A 20,304-nucleotide genomic window follows, 5' to 3' on the forward strand; every position below is an offset into this window, starting at 1 on the left:
CACCACTTCTGCAAACACTGGGCAAGAGGCAGCTCCATCCCCCAGTGAGGCTATGGTGAGGGGCAGCAGGGGAGGAAGGAAGCCACATAGCAGTCCCTTCCCCCCAGCACCCCATCTCCAGCCCCCAAACTCTGTCTCAAAGTCTGCACCCACCCCTCCGCACTCCCTCTCAGAGCGTGCACCCCTCCACCCTTCCTGCATCCCACCCCGTGCCCCAGCCCACAGCCTGCACCCAGCACCCAAACTCCGTCCCACTCAGCCCTGGGCAAAGCTCTCCTTGGTCTGGCTCCCAGCCCCTCTCCAAGTGTTGCAGCTGTCTGGAGATGCCTGCCTTCCACACCTTCCTCATTCACACCTCATTCATTCAATAGGGCAATTGATTACAAAGTGGGGGGAAGATCTTATTCTACTTCTAGCAAAAAGACATTTTTCTTTTACCTTAATTATACTATCTTAGGGGCCTGCTATAACATATTACCAAGGTTCAATACAAAGTCATACAAAAATACATAATGCAGAGATTTATCTACAACTGCATTGATTGACTGCTGTGTGCAGTAATTAGTGACCCCTGGGTCTTTGAATGAGGCTTTATACTTGGGTGGGATGCAGCAGCGAGTTGGGGGCGAGTGGGTAGGCAAGTGGCAGGTGGGCAAAGAGGCGAGTAGTGAGCCAGCAGGGGGTCTAAGGGCAGGCATGGGGTTTCTGGCAAGGGAGGGAGAAGGTGAAAGGAGGCGAGTGGTAGGTGGAAGACTAACTAGGAGGGATGCAGCAAGCCAGCGGGAGGCTAAGGGATGAAAAGGGGTGTGATGGTGGGGCCGAGCGGGGAGGGGGCAGGTCCTATTTTACTGCTGTGATCTGGTCACCCCATGTGTGCCGTTTCTTGCCCCTCCCCCCCAACCTTCCTTTTTGGTCCACAGCTGTTTCAACGGGGCGGCGCTGGGGAAGGAGGGTTTGTTTCTGCGGGGTGGACGGTGCTGGGGGGGGGAGTTCCACGGGGCCAGGAGGCACTGGGGGAGAGGAGAGGTCAATTTTATATTAATAAGGAAATATTTTATACATTTTAATAAAATAAACATTATTGAAGAAAATCAGTTGTACAACTATCAAAACATAAGTTATTTTCCTAATATGAAAGTGAAAATCTATAATTAATATTCTTTTAGAATGTGGTGACTTCTATCAATATGGGTAAGAGATCAAGAGACACTGGTAGAAAGTACCCAAGTGGGAGTAAGAAAAGAGCCATATACAAGGCAAAGACAGAAGCAAAAGGGTGCTTTAAGCAAGTATTTTAGCAGACCTGATTCTACCATTGAGCTAGAAGAGTTCAGTGAAGATGCAGATATGGTTGAAAATTCTCCAGTAGAACATACGACACAGACAGAGAACGACAGCAGTGACAAAGAATTTGAAGAGCCAAATCAGTCTGAAGAAGATGCTCAAGACAGTCATGGTGAAGAGAAGACTACAAAAAGGGTTGTAACAATGCTGAAGGTACTGAGGGTCAAGAATGCTTTTCTGATCATAAAGATGTGAGTGGTTTAGATCCAGAGCAGAAGGGCAACTTCAACTCTGCTGACCAGATAGAAATATCTGATGAACCTGCAACTTGGCCAGAATACATTAGCCAGCGTATTTAGTAAAACAAGGGCCACCTACAATTATTGTAAAAGATTTCCCTAAAAATGAGATTGGGAAACACATTTCAAAGTTTCACTGCAAGAGGAAACTTTCAAATGGTGAAATTGTACCTTGTCCATGGGTGATATACTCAGTGTCAGCCGACAAGATCTTTTGTTATTACTGTAAGATTTTGTGCAATAATTTGACAAGTTCATTAGCATCTAATGGTTTTAATGACTGGTCTAATATTCATACAAGATTGGCCGAGCACAAAAACTCAAAAGGACATTTACAAGCTATGCTTAGTTGCTGTGACCTTCAGCAAAGGTTATCTGCTGAAAAAACCATTGACTCAATACAATGAACACTTATTGACCAAGAAGCAAAACGCTGGTATCAAGTTTTTGAGAGACTAGTTGCTGTCTTTCAGTTGCTAGCAGAATGAAACTTATCATTTCGTGGGTCTGATGAATGGCTGGGAACATCATACAATGGAAATTTTCTTGGAGTTATTGAATTACTGGGAAATTTTGACCCAGTGAAGCAGGAACATTTACAAAGAAATACATGCCCATTATTTAGGAAAAAACATTCAAAATAAACTTCTTAGTATTGTAGGGAATGCTGTTAAACATGAAATAATAGCTCAAATTAAGGCTGCTAAGTATTTTACTATCATACTCGATTGCACTTCTGACATTAGTCACCAAGGACAAATGTTATTGACAATTAGATATGTGACTGATGGTGTATCACCAAATATTCCAGCAGGAGTATATGAACATTTCATTAAGTTCATAGTACTAGAAAGCAGCACAGGTGCATATTTGTGCAATACCCTTTTAAGTGAACTCAAAGACCTGGGACTGGACGTTGCAAATATCCATGGGCAGGGCTATGACAACGGTGCAAATATGAAGGGAAACATCAGGTGTACAAGCACGACTTTTGCAAACAAACCCAAGAGCTTTTTTTACACCATGTGCATGTCACAACTATAATTTCATTCTGGGAGACATGGCCAAAACATGTCCAGATGCAATGAGTTTCTTTGGAGCCTTGCAGCATATTTACATCCTTTTTTCTACATCTACTAAAAGATGGACTATTTTTAGTAAAACCTCTTTGCAAAACACGATGAGACTGTGGAACGCAAAGCATCGAAGCTCTGCAGTACCAAGCAGGGGAGTTTTATGATGCACTCGTAGAGGTAGCAGAAACAACTGATGATGCTCAAGCAAAAAATGAAGCTGAATCTCTGGCTATTCAAATAAAGGATTATAAGTTTTTGGTTTCGCTAGTTTTCTGGCATGATTTACTTTTTCAAGTGAATTTTGTGAGCAAAGAGCTGCAGAGTGATACAATGGATATTTCTGCAGGAATTTCTTCATTTGAATAGCTTTGTAACTGGTTAAAAACGTACAGAGAGAAGGGTTTTCAAGAAGTGGTAACTGGTGCCAATGAACTTGCCAAAGATCTAGATGTGACTCCAGTATTCCAGACTAAACGTTTGCACAAACAAAAAAAACAATTTGAGTATGAGTCTGCAGACGAGCCTTTTTCTGATCCAAAAGAATCTTACAGAGTGCAATGCTTCAATGAAGTGTTAGACAAAGCTTTACAGTCACTTGAACCAAGGTTTGAACAGTTACAAAAGCATGAGAGTTTATTTGGATTTTTATGCAAATTCAAAAATCTTCCCAAGGACACCATATGAAAATCTGCTGCAAATCTGGAACTTGCATTGACAGATGTGAAACTAGTGCAGGAAAATGAACAAGCTTCAACTGTAAAATCATTTGACATAAATGGCTACATGCTTTGTGAAGAACTGGAAGCATTAAAGCCAATTCTTTCGACTGATTGTAGAAACCCCCTAAAAATCCTTCAATTTCTTGCATATAATAACCGATCAACAGCATTCCCAAATTTATTTATAGCAATTCGAATCTTCCTGACTATTCCGGTAACTGTAGCCTTAGGACAGAGTAGTTTCTCAAAGCTAAATCTAATTAAAACATATCTGCGATCAACAATGCAGGAAAACCAATTAAACAATTTGGCAATCATATCAATTGAATGCGAAGTAATGAATAGCTTAGAGTTAGGCTGTCATAAACAGATAGCTAAGGGTTAATGTCTCTTTCACCAGGAGCACCTGACCAGAGGACCAATCAGGAAACCGGATTTTTTCAACTTTGGGTGGAGGGAAGTTTGTGTCTGAGGTCTTTGTTTTCTGGCTGCCTGCTTTCTCTGAGCTTTGGAGAAGTAGTTTCTACTTTCTAGTCTTCTGTTTCTAAGTGTAAGGACAAAGAGATCAGATAGTAAGTTATATGGTTTCTTTTCTTTGGTATTTGCATGAATATAAGTGCTGGAGTGCTTTGATTTGTATTCTTTTTGAATAAGGCTGTTTATTCAATATTCTTTTAAGCAATTGACCCTGTGTCGTGTCATCTTAATACAGAGAGACCATTTGTATTTTTTTCTTTCTTTTTTTATAAAGCTTTCTTTTAAGACCTGTTGGAGTTTTTCTTTACTTCAGGGAAATTGAGTCTGTACTCACCAGGGAATTGGTGGGAGGAAGAAATCAGGGGAGATCGGTGTGTGTTGAATTGGCTAGCCTGATTTTGCATTCCCTCTGGGGGAATAGGAAAGTCCTTTTTGTTTCCAGGATTGGGAACGGAGAGGGTAGTTTCACAGAGCTTGTGTCTGTGTATCTCTCCAGGAAGTAGAAACTACTTCTCCAAAGCTCAGAGAAAGCAGGCAGCCAGAAAACAAAGACCTCAGACACAAACTTCCCTCCACCCAAAGTTGAAAAAATCCGGTTTCCTGATTGGTCCTCTGGTCAGGTGCTCCTGGTGAAAGAGACATTAACCCTTAGCTATCTGTTTATGACATAGGCAATATACTGAAAGATTTTGTCAAACAAAAAGTGAGGAAGATAAAGTTTTAAAAACATATAGGTGAGGTGTATAATAAAGGTCCTCTTAATGAACTTGATATTTATAATATATGATGTAATGTATGTAATATATAATTTTGCTATTACTTATATAGTCATGGAAAGTAAATAATACATGGAAGAAATGAAGGGTGGTTTTTAAAATTTTTTTTTTTTTTTTAGTCATCCCTGCTGGGGTCCCATCAAAACTGTTTGAATTGGGCCCCGCAGTTCCTAAAGCCGGCCCTGCTCTGTAGAGAAAGAAGTGGTTTGGGACTATTTAGAAAAACTGGACAAGCACAAGTCTATGGGGCCAGATGCATGGCATCCAAGGGTGATAAAAGAGATGGCGGATGTGATTGCAGAGCCATTGGCCATTATCTTTGAAAACTCATGGCGAACCGGGGAGGTCCAGGATGATTGGAAAAAGGCTAATGTAGTGCCTATCTTTTAAAAAGAAAAGAAGGAGGACCCAGGGAACTACAGGCCAGTCAGCCTCACCTCAGTCCCTGGAAAAATCATGGAGCAGGTCCTCAAGGAATCAATTCTGAAGCACTTAGAGGAGAGGAAAGTGATCAGGAATAGTCAGCATGGATTCACCAAGGGCAAGTCATGCCTGACTAACCTGATTGCCTTCTATGAGGAGATAACTGGGTCTGTGGATGAGGGGAAAGCAATGGATATGTTATTCCTTGACTTTAGCAAAGCCTTTGATACTGTCTCCCACAGTATTCTTGCCAGCAAATTAAAGAAGTATGGGCTGGATGAATGGATTATAAGGTGGATAGGAAGCTGGCTAGATCATCGGGCTCAACAGGTAGTGATCATGGCTCCATGTCTAGCTGGCAGCTGGTTTCAAGCAGAGAGCCCCAAGGGTCGGTCCTGGGGCCGGTTTTGTTCAGTATCTTCATTAATGATCTCTAGCAGAGGTCGGCAATGTTTCAGCAGTGGTGTGCCAAGTCTTCATTTATTCACTCTAATTTAAGGTTTCGCCTGCCAGTAATACATTTTAACGTTTTTAGAAGGTCTCTTTCTAGAAGATGGATGCACATGTAGACAGAATTAAGGTTGATCTGGCAACTGTATATCTGACATGGTTTAACTTTCAACTGTTTGATTTTGCAACCTAAATAACTTCCTTTTAACATAGCTTTTTATACGTACTTTCCAGTATTGTTTAAATATATTTAATATTTTTGCACTCCCTGTCCAACCAAAGTTCAAGGGTGTTTAGACTGAGGACCCCAATTTCAATGATTTCAATGTTTATGTATAAATTCTCCCCTGACTTACTCTCTGTGTAACCCAGTTGACCTCAATATATATAACTCCAGTTAAGAATATAAGAATGGCCATACTGGGTCAGACCAATGGTCCATCTAGCCCAGTATCCTGTCTACCAACAGCGGCCAATTATATTGCAGGGAGCGGTCAATCTGGGCAGACCTGTGTCATTAGGCTTACCCTTTTTTGACAATACACACTATATCATCAAACAAAAATATTATACATGGCAGTTAACACTTGCTAATATTTTAGATTAGCCTACAATATTTTTACCTGTTTCAAGATCATGCTGTTTCCTGTGACTTCCTGAAATAGAAAAAAATATATAAAGTATTTAATCTAGGCATGCAGATAATTTTCCTGTTACTGTTCAGCACATGTACCATCTAGGATCTTCTTATCCAATTTACCAAACACAAGATTCAGAAAAAGAGCAGAATCTGCCAGTCAGTAAACATTTCCCTTTTTCTTCAGCCTAAAATAACTTCTACAGTCCATAACAAGAGCACACCACATTTCATGGCTGTGTCATCCTCCTCTTAAAGAGCAAGTTTGGTACCCACAAATTGATAGTTTCAATGTTCTTCAGAATGTTATGAAAGTCTCTAAGAACTCAAACTTTCAAAACACTGAACACTTGCTTCAGTAAAGCACTGTCTGCTGGGTAGAGTGGAACAATCACTTCCCATGTCTTACATATAATACTGTTGCTAATACACTCCAAACTGATATTAGCCTTTTTCACTGCTGCACCACATTATTAACTCATATTCAATTTGTCATCCATTGTAGCCCTCAGATCCTTTTCAGCAGCAATACCACCTGGCCAGTTATTCTCCATTTTGTAGTTGTGCATTTGATTTTTCCTTCCTTAGTCTAGTACTTTGCACTTGTCTTTACTGAATTCAGAGTCTGCTTTGCTTAGCATCTTGACAACTTTTCCCAATTGAAACTGACAATGTCTGGCAAAATGTCTCTTCCTCCCTCTTCCTTTAATCACCAGCCCTGCCCCTGCACTCACCCACCCAACCACTCACTCCACAAAACAAAATGAAGGCCACATTGTGCCTCACCCTTATGTGGACATAAAAGTTTCAACAAACCATCTCCCTCTGGCACCATATTATAAGGATCAGACACAACTTCAGGCTTTGGGCCATCCCCCCTTCCTACCTGGCCCCTCACCAGCCTGTGAGTGGGACTGATGCAGTGGAAGAGTGTACTTAACCTCATGGACTGGTGTTGCATTCCTCCTGCAGCCCAAGAACTCCACTAGGCAATGTAGCATGGAGCACTGAGAAGTTGCACTGTTGTTTTATCATCACTCAAGTTTTTAAATTTGAGTGTTAAAATATGGCATTTCAGGAACTAGGGTTACTTATTTATAAAGGGAGAACTTCGCAGAGAGCCTCTGTGTATTCACACTCATCAAGGCACATGCATCATAAGCCACCAGGATACTCTGGAGAATAGTGTCCATTGGGGTTACTCACCCTCATCTCTTCGTCCCATCCTGGAGGGTTCTGATGGTGTCAAAGGGGAAATGGCTCCAACCTCCCTTCAGTTCCTTCCTCTAATTCGAGAATTCCTAAACTGAGACTCCAAAGAAGTGGGGAAGGTGGTAGGAGAGTGTGAATATACAGAGGCTCATCTTGGAGCACAACAGGAATGAGGAGGCATGGCCTCCTTTCCAGATTAACCAAGGAATAGCTGCAACCACTCCCTGGTGGACAGAACTGGGACACCTCTGCATTCCCCACCAGAAGGAGAGGGGTGGGATAGGAACAAGCAGTATAAAGGGCAGGCCTTCCAGTTCAGTTGGAGAGGAGTCACTGGAGGAGAAGGATGTCTCTTCCCTGCTGCTGTAGCTTGAACCTTACAGCAATCACTGCAGCACCCAAGATTTGGAAGGACTGCTAGACATGCTGATCACTGGAGACATGGAGGAATTGCTGGGGCTGCAATTATCTGTTTATACTAGCAAGATGGACAATGACCCCAGGACCCCAGGTACCCCTCTCAAACAGGAGTGTAAGAAGTAGTCCAGGGTGTAGGAAGTAGCCCAGAGGAGCCAAATATAGTTTGGTTGTGTTGCTGACTGACCACTGACCAGCATGTTGCGGCTGGATTTCCCCACTGACCCAGCAGTGGAGCACTCCACCACTGTTAGGGCCCTGGTCTGGGACATGGTAGAGTGGCAGGGGTAAGAGGACTTGGGCCCACCCAAGTCCACCACGTCCCAGCCCAGGGGCCTCGGAGTGATTACCTCGTCACCATAGGCCAAGAGGCCTGTGTTTGTTGGTGGTCCACCAGAACCAGGACCCCTAGCTGCTCTGTTTGCTGCCCTGCCCTGTTTGAGGGCCTGGTTTATAAACTGATTACTGCCCTGTACTGATTACAGGACAGAGACTCCTGACTTCCCTGCCCTGCCCTGTCTGAAGGCCTGGCCTCCTAGACTTTGCTGCCCCACTCTGTTTGAGGGCCTGAGCTAATAGACTTGTAACTGCTCTGTCCTGAATACTGGCCAGGGCCTCCTATCTGTTTGTAGTCTGACCCTTTCTGAGGGCTGGGTCTTACAGACAGTTCTGCTCTACCCTAATTGTAGGCTAGTACCCTCTGACTGTCTGGTGCCCTGCCTGGTAGGGCCCCGAGATGCAATACTGTGCTATCCTGCTGAGTGGCAGGAACCCCGGTGCTAATTCCCCCCTGAACTGTCCCCTTCCAAAGGACTTCTATTGGGAGGGGGCAGGGGGCATGGCCTCCATTCCAGATGGACAGCGGGACAGCTGAAACTGCCTTACAGTAAGTAACCTGTATTTCTTCTTCAAGTTGCCAACTGAGAGTACTGTTTTGCGTAGAGGTCTCCAGTTTGGGAGTCCAGTCAGAGGCATGTACAGAGAGGGAGATTGAGATATGAAAATGATTGTACTCTCATTGTGCTTGCTGCTTGTAGTTTTGAGGCACCCGTGGCACAGAAAGGAGAGTGACTCAGGAACACTTCTGGAAATTAGACAGAACTCTGTACCTGGACCCCAGAGCTGAGTACAACACCCCTCAGGGTGTTAGCACAGCCAGACAGCATTTTGTCCCATGCCAGTTAGCCCTATTGTCCATTCTGGCAAGCCTCATTTGTATTGTGGCCATGACACAAACCTCACACACCAGTAAGTGTAGGTGATTGATGTCTCTGCCTTTAGGCATGCCCACAAGAGCTCCAGCCTAGTTAATTAGTTATTTTTCAAAGACTTGATGGAAGCCTCTGATTCCCTCCAAGATGGGAGGAACTGAAGCTGGGTTACTGAGGCCCTGTCGATGTTGGGCCTGAGTGTTCCATTTAAGGATGGGCATCTCTAGGTGTTACTATCACCCTTCATGTGCAGCAATAAATCTAAAGCAGACCTACAGCACTCTGTATCTTCTCTGAAGATCAATGGAAATGCACCTTGTAGAAAAGAAGATGGTTCCAGGCACTTCTTTCCCTTGCAAAGAGGGTTTGAAACAAATAAGCCAGGGGTGGGCAAACTATGGGCAGCAGGCTGAATGCGGCCCACCAGCCATTTAAATCTGGCCCTCGAGCTCTTGCTGGGGAGCAGGGTCTGGGGTTTGCCCCGCTCCGGTACTCCAGCCACAGAGCAGGGTCAGGGGCCACTCCACACAGCTCCTGGAAGCAGCGGCCTGGCCCCCCTCCAGTTCCTATATTTAGGGGTAGCCGGGGGTTTGCTCTGCATGCTTCCGCCGCCCCTAGCACTACCCCCGCAGCTCTCCTTGGCTGGGAACTGCAGCACATAAGCATCTATTGAGATTTGGCCCATATTCCTGAAGTTAAGTGCATGGAAACTTTTGAAAGTCCCACTGGGTGCTTATTTGCATCATTAGGCACCTAAAGCTTTGAAAATCTGGCCCTAAGTCCTTAGGGATGGGCTGGAAAACCTCTTAAAATCCAGGGAACTGATAGGTCTAGAACTGAATAAACTGACTGAGAAGATGCTGAAAGTAAGAGAATCTAAGAATGGATTTCTCTGTCTCCTTTCACTTTCAGGATGAGGGTCTGTTAGAAGGAACATCAGAAAGGAAAACAATCCTCCTCACAAGCAAGACACGAAGACTTTGCATCTCAAAATGGCCAGACAGGAAGTACCATGTGAAGACACCATTCTATAACTCAGCAATCCCCCATCCCAGATCTGATCAGACACTTGTAATACGTTTTCCCCCTTCCAGTGCTGTGAGGACCTGCAAGGTAGGTCAGTTTGTCACACCAGTATGTTAGACACAGAATCAGTAGCTCTCCAAATATCACAGAGTGGAAACTGCAGTGACAGACTTCACTGCTCAGGGCATATACAGAGCCCTCGTCCAGACTAACCCACGGCATCGGCGGGTTAAAATCGAAGGCTTCACTATTCCCAAAACACAAGGCAAGGGACCTTTCCCTGTCAAAGGTGTTAGATCATCATGCTGCAATTGCCATCATTAGAGGTTTTTAAGAGAAGGTTAGACAAACGCCTACCAGAGATTGTCTAGATAATATTTAGTTCTCCCATGAGTGCAGGGGACTGGACTGGATGACCTTTAAAGGTCCCTTCCAATCCTATGATTCTATGATTTATCCTTTTGCATGTTACCTTTCACAGGCCATCCTTTTTCTGTGATACAAAAACAACAAAGTATCCAACATATGAAAAGGTCAGGTTTGGAACAGTTTGAAAGATAGTTCTTAGCAGCCTGAGAACAGGAAGAAAAAAAAATTTCTTTCTACCCTTAAGGACACCGTCTCCCTCCTCAAAGGCCCTCCTGTCCTGCTGGGGGGAACACTCTCCCCTTCATCACACAGATATTGGTTTAGGCATGGATCCTATGGTTCTACATTGCAGAGAATATATGATCCCAATTAAAGAGAAGCAAACTCTGCTGGGCACACCCATTCCTGCCTCTGCTTTTCCTGGGGGAGCTGCTGATATTTGCCATCTCCACCCCAGTCCAGTGCCTGCCATTGTTCCTCCTCCACCAGAGGATGGCCTCCATCCCTTACTCAGGCAGCATGCTCAGAGTGTTACTATATCATGTGATAGCTACATGTTGCATATAATCCATCATCAGAACCTCAGTACAACTCCATATGGAAAAGGTGTCTCATAAAAAAAAATTGCACCTGCCACCTCCATACAGTCCAGTTATATCTGATTTGCCTTCTCCTCCTCCTCCTCCTCCTCCTTTTCTCATCCTATTGTCATAATCCTCCAAATACCAGTGTATTTCCTCCCCATCCCTTCCAGAGACACCATCTCTCCTTTGCTTGCCTCAGTACTCCACCTCTTCTCCACTCCAACCTCTCCCACTGTCAGAATTTTTAAATGACAGATTCTCTGTTTCTGCTTCCATTCCAGAGTGGAATTTTCTGATTTTGAAATGGAAAAATCAGTTTTAGCTGTGAGGAGAGGGAATGAAAAATTAGAAACTAGACTGGTATGTCAGGCCTTGCCTCCAATAATCTTGCCTAGTGGTTGGACCATGAGCCACAGTTAGCCATAAGGTTGGGCCTGGCTAAGGGTTGTCCTGGAATGATGATCTAGAGACAGGACAGGGTCAAAACCTAGATAAGAGTCTACAGCCAAATGAGGATCAGGACCAAGGTCAGGGTTTAGAGGGATCAGAATGTGGATGACAGGCTGGAGTGGATCAGTGATGAGATTGGAGTAAAACAAGTTCAGGGCAATGGCAGGGCTCAGGCTGGTCTGCAGCACGAGCAGGCAGAAGAGCAGAGGCAGGCGCAAGGGTTGGGAGTTGCTGTAGTCTGTTGCACTGGGAGGCAGCAGGAGGATTCCTGGCTGGGGAGTGCTGTTACTCAGACTGATCTGAAGCTCTGCTGGCATTGTGGAAATAACTGAGCCTGGAGACATCTGACCCGTCTCTACTTTGTGATAGATTGCTGCCACATGCCTGAGGGGTGATTCACTGCAGGTCCTGATGAGCGCGGACTCAGTGCAGCAGCTGAGTGACCAGCCCTACTTTGGCTAAGAGTTTGCATCACAGCCAGGCCTGCTAGGTCAATCTGGAGCAGCCCAGAGATCTTAATGGTGAGGGGATCCTCACATGGATGCTGGACTTACAGATGACCAGACTTCAATGGACTGGACCTGAGGGGTGTGCAAGGTAGCCCTTGAACTTACAAGGGTCCAAACAAAGCCCATGTTGGATGGGCATCTACTTTTCTCTTATTTTTCTATAGGAAATCAGACCAAGTGACAACTAATCTACTGTAAATAACATTTGTGTCCAAAAGGAAGAAAGAAGGAAAGCCGATGAGAGCAGCATGGGGGATTCTGTGTGTGATTGATAGGAGCTCACTGCACATTCCATGGTAGGAAGGGGGTGAAGGGCATTTGGGGCTGCTCCTCTTTTTGCACATTTGGGATGGGAGGGGAGGGAAGTGTGAGTGACCCCAACAGACATTGCCTTCCAGAATATTACAGTAGCTCCCAGCATGGCTGCCTTGATCCTACAACTGGGAATATGAAGAGGCCACTCAAAGAAGAATGACTGTTAAAGCCATGTTGTTGGTATTCAGTAATCCAAATCCATTTGTCATTATAGTAATGTGTGATCTCAGCAACAGTAACAATTTTAAGATAAAATTTCTACTCAGTTCCCAAATATATTCAAAATATACTATACCAATCAATAGTTTCTTAAGGTGGAAATTTATACCATAATACTCACGTCTATAATTGATGAATGGCTTGATGATGCAGATGATGAAAGTCAGGACAACTAGTATCAGGATTAGTATCTGCATCCAATCTATGGTAGAAGAATCATCCAAGAATTATTACAAACTCCAGTTATTGTACTATAATTGTTAGAAATATATGTCTATTTCAGTTACAAAAATTGCTCAAACAATTCACATTAGATTTATTTCTGTGATTTTGTTTGATGCAAGATAGAATAAAAACCATGGAGAATCTCTTGGGGTGTTTTTAGAGAAAAAGGAAATAATTCACAGTGAACACCTTAGGCTTAATCCCTAATTCAAACAGACCAGAAGCTATAACATTGCTTTATGGAGCACCACAAATATTTTTTTTAAAAAATCATCTGTCTAAGGTCTCAGTCCTGCAAACACCTATGCATGTGCTTAACATCAATTGCTTCTAATGGGAGTACTCATAGTAAGAAAGTTAAACATCTGTTTGCAAGACCAGGAGTTTCACAATGACAGCGGATATTTTCATAGTAGCCTAAAAGGTGTGTGTTGACTAGCTTAAAAAGTGTTCCTTAACATATGATACCTAACCTACTAATTAACATGTTTTGCCACTACTGGACTTGGGCACCTCTCTCTAAACTTTGTGCCTAAGTCCTGCTATCAGGGGACACTATGAAACACTAAGTTCCAGTTTGGTTGCTGCCGAACCCTGTAGGTGCCTAAATTCACCCAATACCCACATTATTGCAGTAGAAGCTCCCCAAATGTTTATGTTTCTGCCTCTGGATGTGCACATGGCTGCCTGAAGTGATGCTCCTAGATTCTGTCTTCCATTCTAAACGCCCTCCCATCCCCTCACTCACAATCTCTGCTCCTCAGACTCACTGCCCTCTGCCCACCTTTATCCTCTTCTACTTCCCTGCCTTGTCTCCATTGCTCCCCTGCTTTTAACATCCCACATCCCTTTACTTTTAGCTAATCGCCTCCTAAAAAGAAAGAAAAAAAAGATAAACTAATTGTGGCAGTGACATGCCATTTGCTGCCATCACAGTGTTATCTGTTATAGGCCTTCCTCCACCACATGTCTGTCTGGACTAGTTAGATTGTAGATTCTTTGGGGCTGGGACTGTCTGGTACTCTGTTTGTGCAGTGCCAAGCAGAGTAAGGCATGACCACAATAAACATCTGTAATACTATAAATTTGAATGTCATCTCTGGTCTCCCTGGTGTTTGCTAAAGGATTTGCTGGGGTCTCAGAGGATGCATTTAATGAGCTTCTAAATCCTTTTACTAATATTTTCTTTCTCCCAAAGTTTAGCTAGTCATTGAACTTAAACAAGTGCTAAAATAAAAACAAAAATGTTTTAAGCATTCAAAATAAAAAATCACTTTCCCTTTCAACATTTTACTGTTTGATTTCTTATCTTTTGTGACTGAATTATTTCCCAAATTCTCCATACACCACAGAGTGTCCTGCCTTGGGTGGAAAAGAATAAAACAAACCATTTCCAACTTACATTCTGCATCATAAAAAAGCTAAAAAGAGAACAAGCCCATCTTCAGGATAAATATAAAGAAAGAACAAAAATATATGGGGAGAAAATTAGAAAGGCCCAGGCACAAAACAAGATTAATCTAGACATAAAGGGTAACAATAAAACATTATATAAATAAATAAGCAAGAGGAATGTGAAGGACGGGGTAGGCCTGTTACTCAATGTGTAGGGGGAAAACAATAAGAGAAAATGTGGTAATAGCAGAGGTGTTCAATGACTTTTTTTGTTTCAGTTTCCACCAAAAAGGTTAGTAGTGATTGAACATATTGAATGCCATATAAGTTGAGCTAGGATCAGAGGCTAAAATAGAGAAAGAACAAGTTAAAAATGTCTTAGACAAGTTAGATGTCGACAAGTCACCTGTGTCAGCCTCACGTCAGTCCTTGGAAAAATCATGAAGCAGGTCCTAAAGGAATCAATTCTGAAGCACTTAGAGGAGAGGAAAGTAATCAGGAACAGTCAGCATGGATTCACCAAGGGCAAGTCATGCCTGACTAACCTAATTGCCTTTTATGATGAGATAACTGGGTCTGTGGATGAGAGGAAAGCAGTGGATGTGTTATTCCTTGACTTTAACAAAGTTTTTGATACGGTCTCCCACAGTATTCTTGCCAGCAAGTTAAAGAAGTATGGGCTGGATGTTTGGACTATAAGGTGGATAGAAAGCTGGCTAGATCGTCGGGCTCAACGGGTAGTGATCAATGGCTCCATGTCTAGTTGGCAGTCAGTATCAAGCAGAGTGCCCCAAGGGTCGGTCCTGGGGCCGGTTTTGTTCAATATCTTCATTAATGATCTGGAGGATGGCGTGGATTGAACCTTCAGCAAGTTTGCAGATGACACTAAACTGGGAGGAGTGGTAGATACGCTGGAGGATAGGGATAGGATACAGAGGGACCTAGACAAATTAGAGGATTGGGCCAAAAGAAACCTGATGCAGTTCAACAAGGAGAAGTGCAGAGTCCTGCACTTAGGACAGAAGAATCCCATGCATGACTACAGACTAGGGACTGAATGGCTAGGCAGCAGTTGTGCAGAAAAGGACCTAGGGGTTACAATGGACAAGAAGCTGGATATGAGTCTACAGTGTGTCCGTGGTGCCAAGAAGGCCAAAGGCATTTTGGGCTGAATAAGTAGGGGCAATGCCAGCAGATCGAGGGATATCATCATTCCCCTCTATTCGACATTGGTGAGTGCTCATCTGGAGTACTTTGTCCAGTTTTGGGCCTCACACTACAAGAAGGAAAAATTGTAAAGAGTCCAGTGGAGGGCAACAAAAATGATTAGGGGACTGGAGAACATGACTTATGAGCAGAGGCTGAGGGAACTGGGAGTGTTTAGTCTGCAGAAGAAAAGAATGAAGGGGAATTTGATAGCTGCTTTTAACGACCTGAAAGGGATTCCAAAGAGGATGGATCTAGACTGTTCTCAGTGGTAGCAGATGACAGAACAAGGAGTAATGGTCTCAAGTTGCAATGGGGGAGGTTTAGTTTGGATATTAGGAAAAACTTTTTCACTAGGAGGGTGGTGAAGCACTGGAATGGGTTACCTAAGGAGGTGGTGGAATCTCCTTCCGTAGAGGTTTTTAAGGTCAGGCTTGACAAAGCCCTGTCTGGGATGATTTAGTTGGGGATTGGTCCTGCTTTGAGCAGGGAGTTGGACTAGATGACCTCCTGAGGTCCCTTCCAACCCTGAAATTGTATGATTCTATGACCCCCAGATCCCTTTCTGCAATACACCTTCCAAGGCAGTCATTTCCCATTTTGTACATATGCAATTGATTGTTCCTTCCTGAGTAGAGAACTTTGCATTTGTCCTTATTGAATATCATCCTATTTTCTTTGGACCATTTCTCCAGTTTTTCCAGATCATTTTGAATTTTAATCCCTCCAAAGCCCTTGCAATGCCTCCCAGATTGGTATAATCCACAAACTTTATAAGTGTACTCTCTGTGTCATAGAACTGGACCCAGAACTGATCCGTGAGGGACCCCACTTGATATGCTCTTCCAGCTTGACTGTGAACCACTGAAAACTACACTCTGGGAACGGTTTTCCAACCAGTTATACACACACCTTATAGTGGCTCCATATAGTTGTATTTCCTTTGTTTGTTTGTGAGGAGGTCATGCAAGACAGTGTGAAAAGCCTTACTAAAGTCATGATATTCCATATCTACTGCTTTCCCCTATGCACAAGATTTGTTACCCTGTCAAAGATAGCTATTAGGCTGGTTTGACATAATTTTTTCTTGACAAATCCATGCTGATTACCTTATTATCTTCAAGGATGATTATTCTATGATTCTGAGGTGTTTGCAAATTGATTGCTTAATTATTTGCTCCATTATCTTTCCAGGTGCTGAAGTTAAGCTGACTGGTCTGTAATTCCCCCAGTTTTCCTTATTTCTCTTTTTATACATTGGCACTATATTTGCCCTTTTTCAAACCTTTGGAATTTCTCCCATCTTCCATGATTTTCAAAAATAATCCCTAATGGCTCAGATACCTCCTAAATCCACTCCATAAGTATTCTAGGATATATTTCATTAAGCCCTGGTGACTTGTCGACATCTAACTTGTCCAAGACATTTTTAACTTGTTCTTTCTCTATTTTAGCCTCTGATCCTAGCTCAACTTATATGGCATTCAATATGTTCAATCACTACTAACCTTTTTGGTGGAAACTGAAACAAAAAAAGTCATTGAACACCTCTGCTATTACCACATTTTCTCTTATTGTTTTCCCCCTACACATTGAGTAACAGGCCTACCCGTCCTTCACATTCCTCTTGCTTCTCATTTATTTATATAATGTTTTATTGTTACCCTTTATGTCTAGATTAATCTTGTTTTGTGCCTGGACCTTTCTAATTTTCTCCCCACATATTTTTGTTCTTTCTTCATATTTATCCTGAAGATGGGCTTGTTCTCTTGTTAGCTTTTTTATGATGCAGAATGTAAGTTGGAAATGGTTTGTTTTATTCTTTTCCACATTGAGTAACAGGACAAGACATAGGTGAGGCTGACTGGCCTGTACTTCTCTGGATCCTCCTTCTTCTCTTTTTTAAAGATGGGTACTACATTAGCCTTTTTCCAGTCATTCGGGACCTCCCCCGATCACCATAAGTTTTCAGAGATAATGGCCAATGGCTCTGCAATCACATCCACCAACTCCTTTAGCACCCTCGGATGCAGAGCATCCCGCCCCATGGATTTGTGCTCATCCAGTTTTTCTAAATAGTTCCAAACCACTTCTTTCTCCACAGAGGGCTGATCTTTTAAATAGCCTCTGGAACCCCACTGCTATTCCAGGGCTCCAGGGGCTATTTAAAGGGCCTGGGGCTCCCACTGCCTCTATGGCCCTGGCCCTTTAAATAGCCACCAGAGCCCTGGAGTAGCAGTGGTGGGGCTCTGGTGGCAATTTAAAGGGCCTGGGGCTCCATCCACTGCTGGGAGCCCCAATCTCTCCCCTTCCCCATCCCCTGACCGCCCTCCCAGAACCTCTGCCTCCTCCAACCCCTCCTCCCAGTCCTGGGCCGTCCCCCTTACCATGCCAAGCCAGGCCCTTTAACAGATGGTTCTAATTCGGCTTCTAAATTTAACAACCAGTTCCAGCTCACCACTGCCTGTCGGTGTCTAACCTCACCCAATACGCACATTATTGCTGTAAAAGTTCCCCAACTGCTTATCTTTCTGCCTCTGGAAGTGTGCACGGCTGCCTGACCTGACTTTCCTAGATGCCTTCCTCCTTCTTAAACCTCAGAGCAAGCCATGGACAAGGCATTGCTCTGCCTAATGTGCTCTGGGGCCCAAGGCAGTAGGTGTGCTCAAAGGCTGTCTCAATTTGCCCCAAATTGGGGAGGAGAAGGAAGTGGTGCAGTGACTGGCTGCTCATTCCAACCCCTCCTGTGCCCTCCTTCACAATCCCTTCCCCTCAGATGCACTGACCCTGTGTCCACCTTTATTCTCTTCAACTTCACTGCCTTATCTCTCTCAATCTCCTCCTTTTAACATCCTGATCCCTTTACTTTTAGCTAACCCCCTCCTGAAAATAAAGAAAGATGAGGAAAACAAATTGTAGCACTAACATGCCATTTGCTGCCATCCCACTGTTGTTTGCAATAGCCCTTCCCCCTCCATGTATTTGTCTGGACTAGTTAGTTTGTCAGTTCTTTGGGGCTGGGACTGTCCTACTCTGTGTCTGTGCCAACTCTGCCCACATATCTACACCAGCGACACCATCACAGGACCTAACCAGATCAGCCACACCATCACTGGTTCATACACCTGCACATCCACCAATGTAATATACGCCATCATATGCCAGCAATGCCCCTCTGCTATGTACATCGGCCAAACTGGACAGTCTCTACGGAAAAGGATAAATGGACACAAATCAGACATTAGGAATGGTAATATACAAAAACCTGTACGAGAACACTTCAACCTCCCTGGCCACACTATAGCAGACCTTAAGGTGGCCATCCTGCAGCAAAAAAACTTCAGGACAAGACTTCAAAGAGAAACTGCTGAGCTTCAGTTCATCTGCAAATTTGACACCATCAGCTCAGGATTGAACAAAGATTGTGAATGGCTTGCCAATTACAGAACCAGTTTCTCCTCTCTTGGTTTTCACACCTCAACTGCTAGAACAGGGCCTCATCCTCCCTGATTGAACTGACCTCGTTATCTCTAGCTTGCTTGCTAGCACACATATATATACCTGCCCCTGGATATTTCCATTACATGCATCTGAGGAAGTGGGTATTCACCCACGAAAGCTCATGCTCCAAAAACGTCTGTTAGTCTATAAGGTGCCACAGGATTCTTTGCTGCTTTCATATTCTAGTTACTGAATGTGTCTATCACTGATATCTTTACTATTTTAATAATGATTCAACTGTTATGAACTACATAATTATGTTATCATGAATTACAGTATATTAAAATAATCTACAAGCTGTCTTCACTAACATGTCAGTTTAAAGACAGTGTCTCACTGTAGCTTTCTGGATGAAACTGTCAGCAATCATATTTACATCTCGGTTCCCTGGTATTATTTTGATGCACATTAAGAACAGCTACATTATTCAGTTGTATCTGTCCCTTTGATGACTGGAGATTATTTTTAAGTCTTCTGAAGCAGGAGAATGAGAATTCCATTGTTCAGGATGATACAGGCACAGTGGTAAGAATTCTTATGAATTTGCAGTGCTTTGGAAACGTAGTGCTTCCAGAGTACTGCAAATGACTCCAAGATCTCTTTCTTGATGACTAACAGGTACTTTAGGCACCATCATATTGTATGTATAGTTGGGATTATATTTTGCCATGTGCATTACTTTTCATTTAAAATTGAATTTCATCTGCCATTTTGTTGCCATGTGACTGAGTTTTGTGAGATCCCTTTCTAACTCTTTGCAGTCTGTCTTGGACTTAACTATCTTGAGTAATTTTGTATCATCTACAAACTTTGCCACCTCACTGTTTTCCATTTTTTGCAGACCATTTACAAATATGTTGAAAAGGACTGATCCCAGACCAGCACAAAGCCCGCGGGGGACACCTCTATTTACTTCTCTCCATTCTGAAAATGGACCATATATACCCATCCTTTGTTTCCTTATCTTTTAACTTGAGTGCCTGGGAATGCTTTCAGGATCATCGAAGGATCCTTAATTTAATTTAGTGACAAGCCTTTTGTCATCTTAATAACCCTGCCTCTGTTTATAAACAAACTCCCTGCCCCAAGGGCAATGTTAGCAGCACAGACTTTTATACACTCAAGCTTTGACTCCTGGGTGCTGAGCAGCCACTATGTTTTTATGTGGGTACTTGAGCCCTGGAATACCCACAGGGTCAGCACCTATGCTATAGCATATGAATTTGCCTTAATTTTAATAGGAAATGTATTAATTATACCTCTATTCAGACCATCCAAGTTCTGATATTTGAGGCACAAAACATGATATTTTTTCACAAATTTTTCACTTACCAGTAGCATTGCAATTTGCATTTGTAGGATTTGGAACAGGATCTGGAAAATAAATGGATAAGAAGTTGAGAAAAATGTAAATGAAGTGCATTCTTTTACAGTAAAGTTTTACAGTTGATGATGGATTTGTTTAGTCTGGAGAAGAAAAGACTGAGGGGGACATGATAACAGTTTTCAAACACATAACGCGTT

This window comes from Gopherus evgoodei, unplaced genomic scaffold (genome assembly GCF_007399415.2).
Source record: "Gopherus evgoodei ecotype Sinaloan lineage unplaced genomic scaffold, rGopEvg1_v1.p scaffold_35_arrow_ctg1, whole genome shotgun sequence".
Classification (NCBI taxonomy): domain Eukaryota; kingdom Metazoa; phylum Chordata; order Testudines; family Testudinidae; genus Gopherus; species Gopherus evgoodei.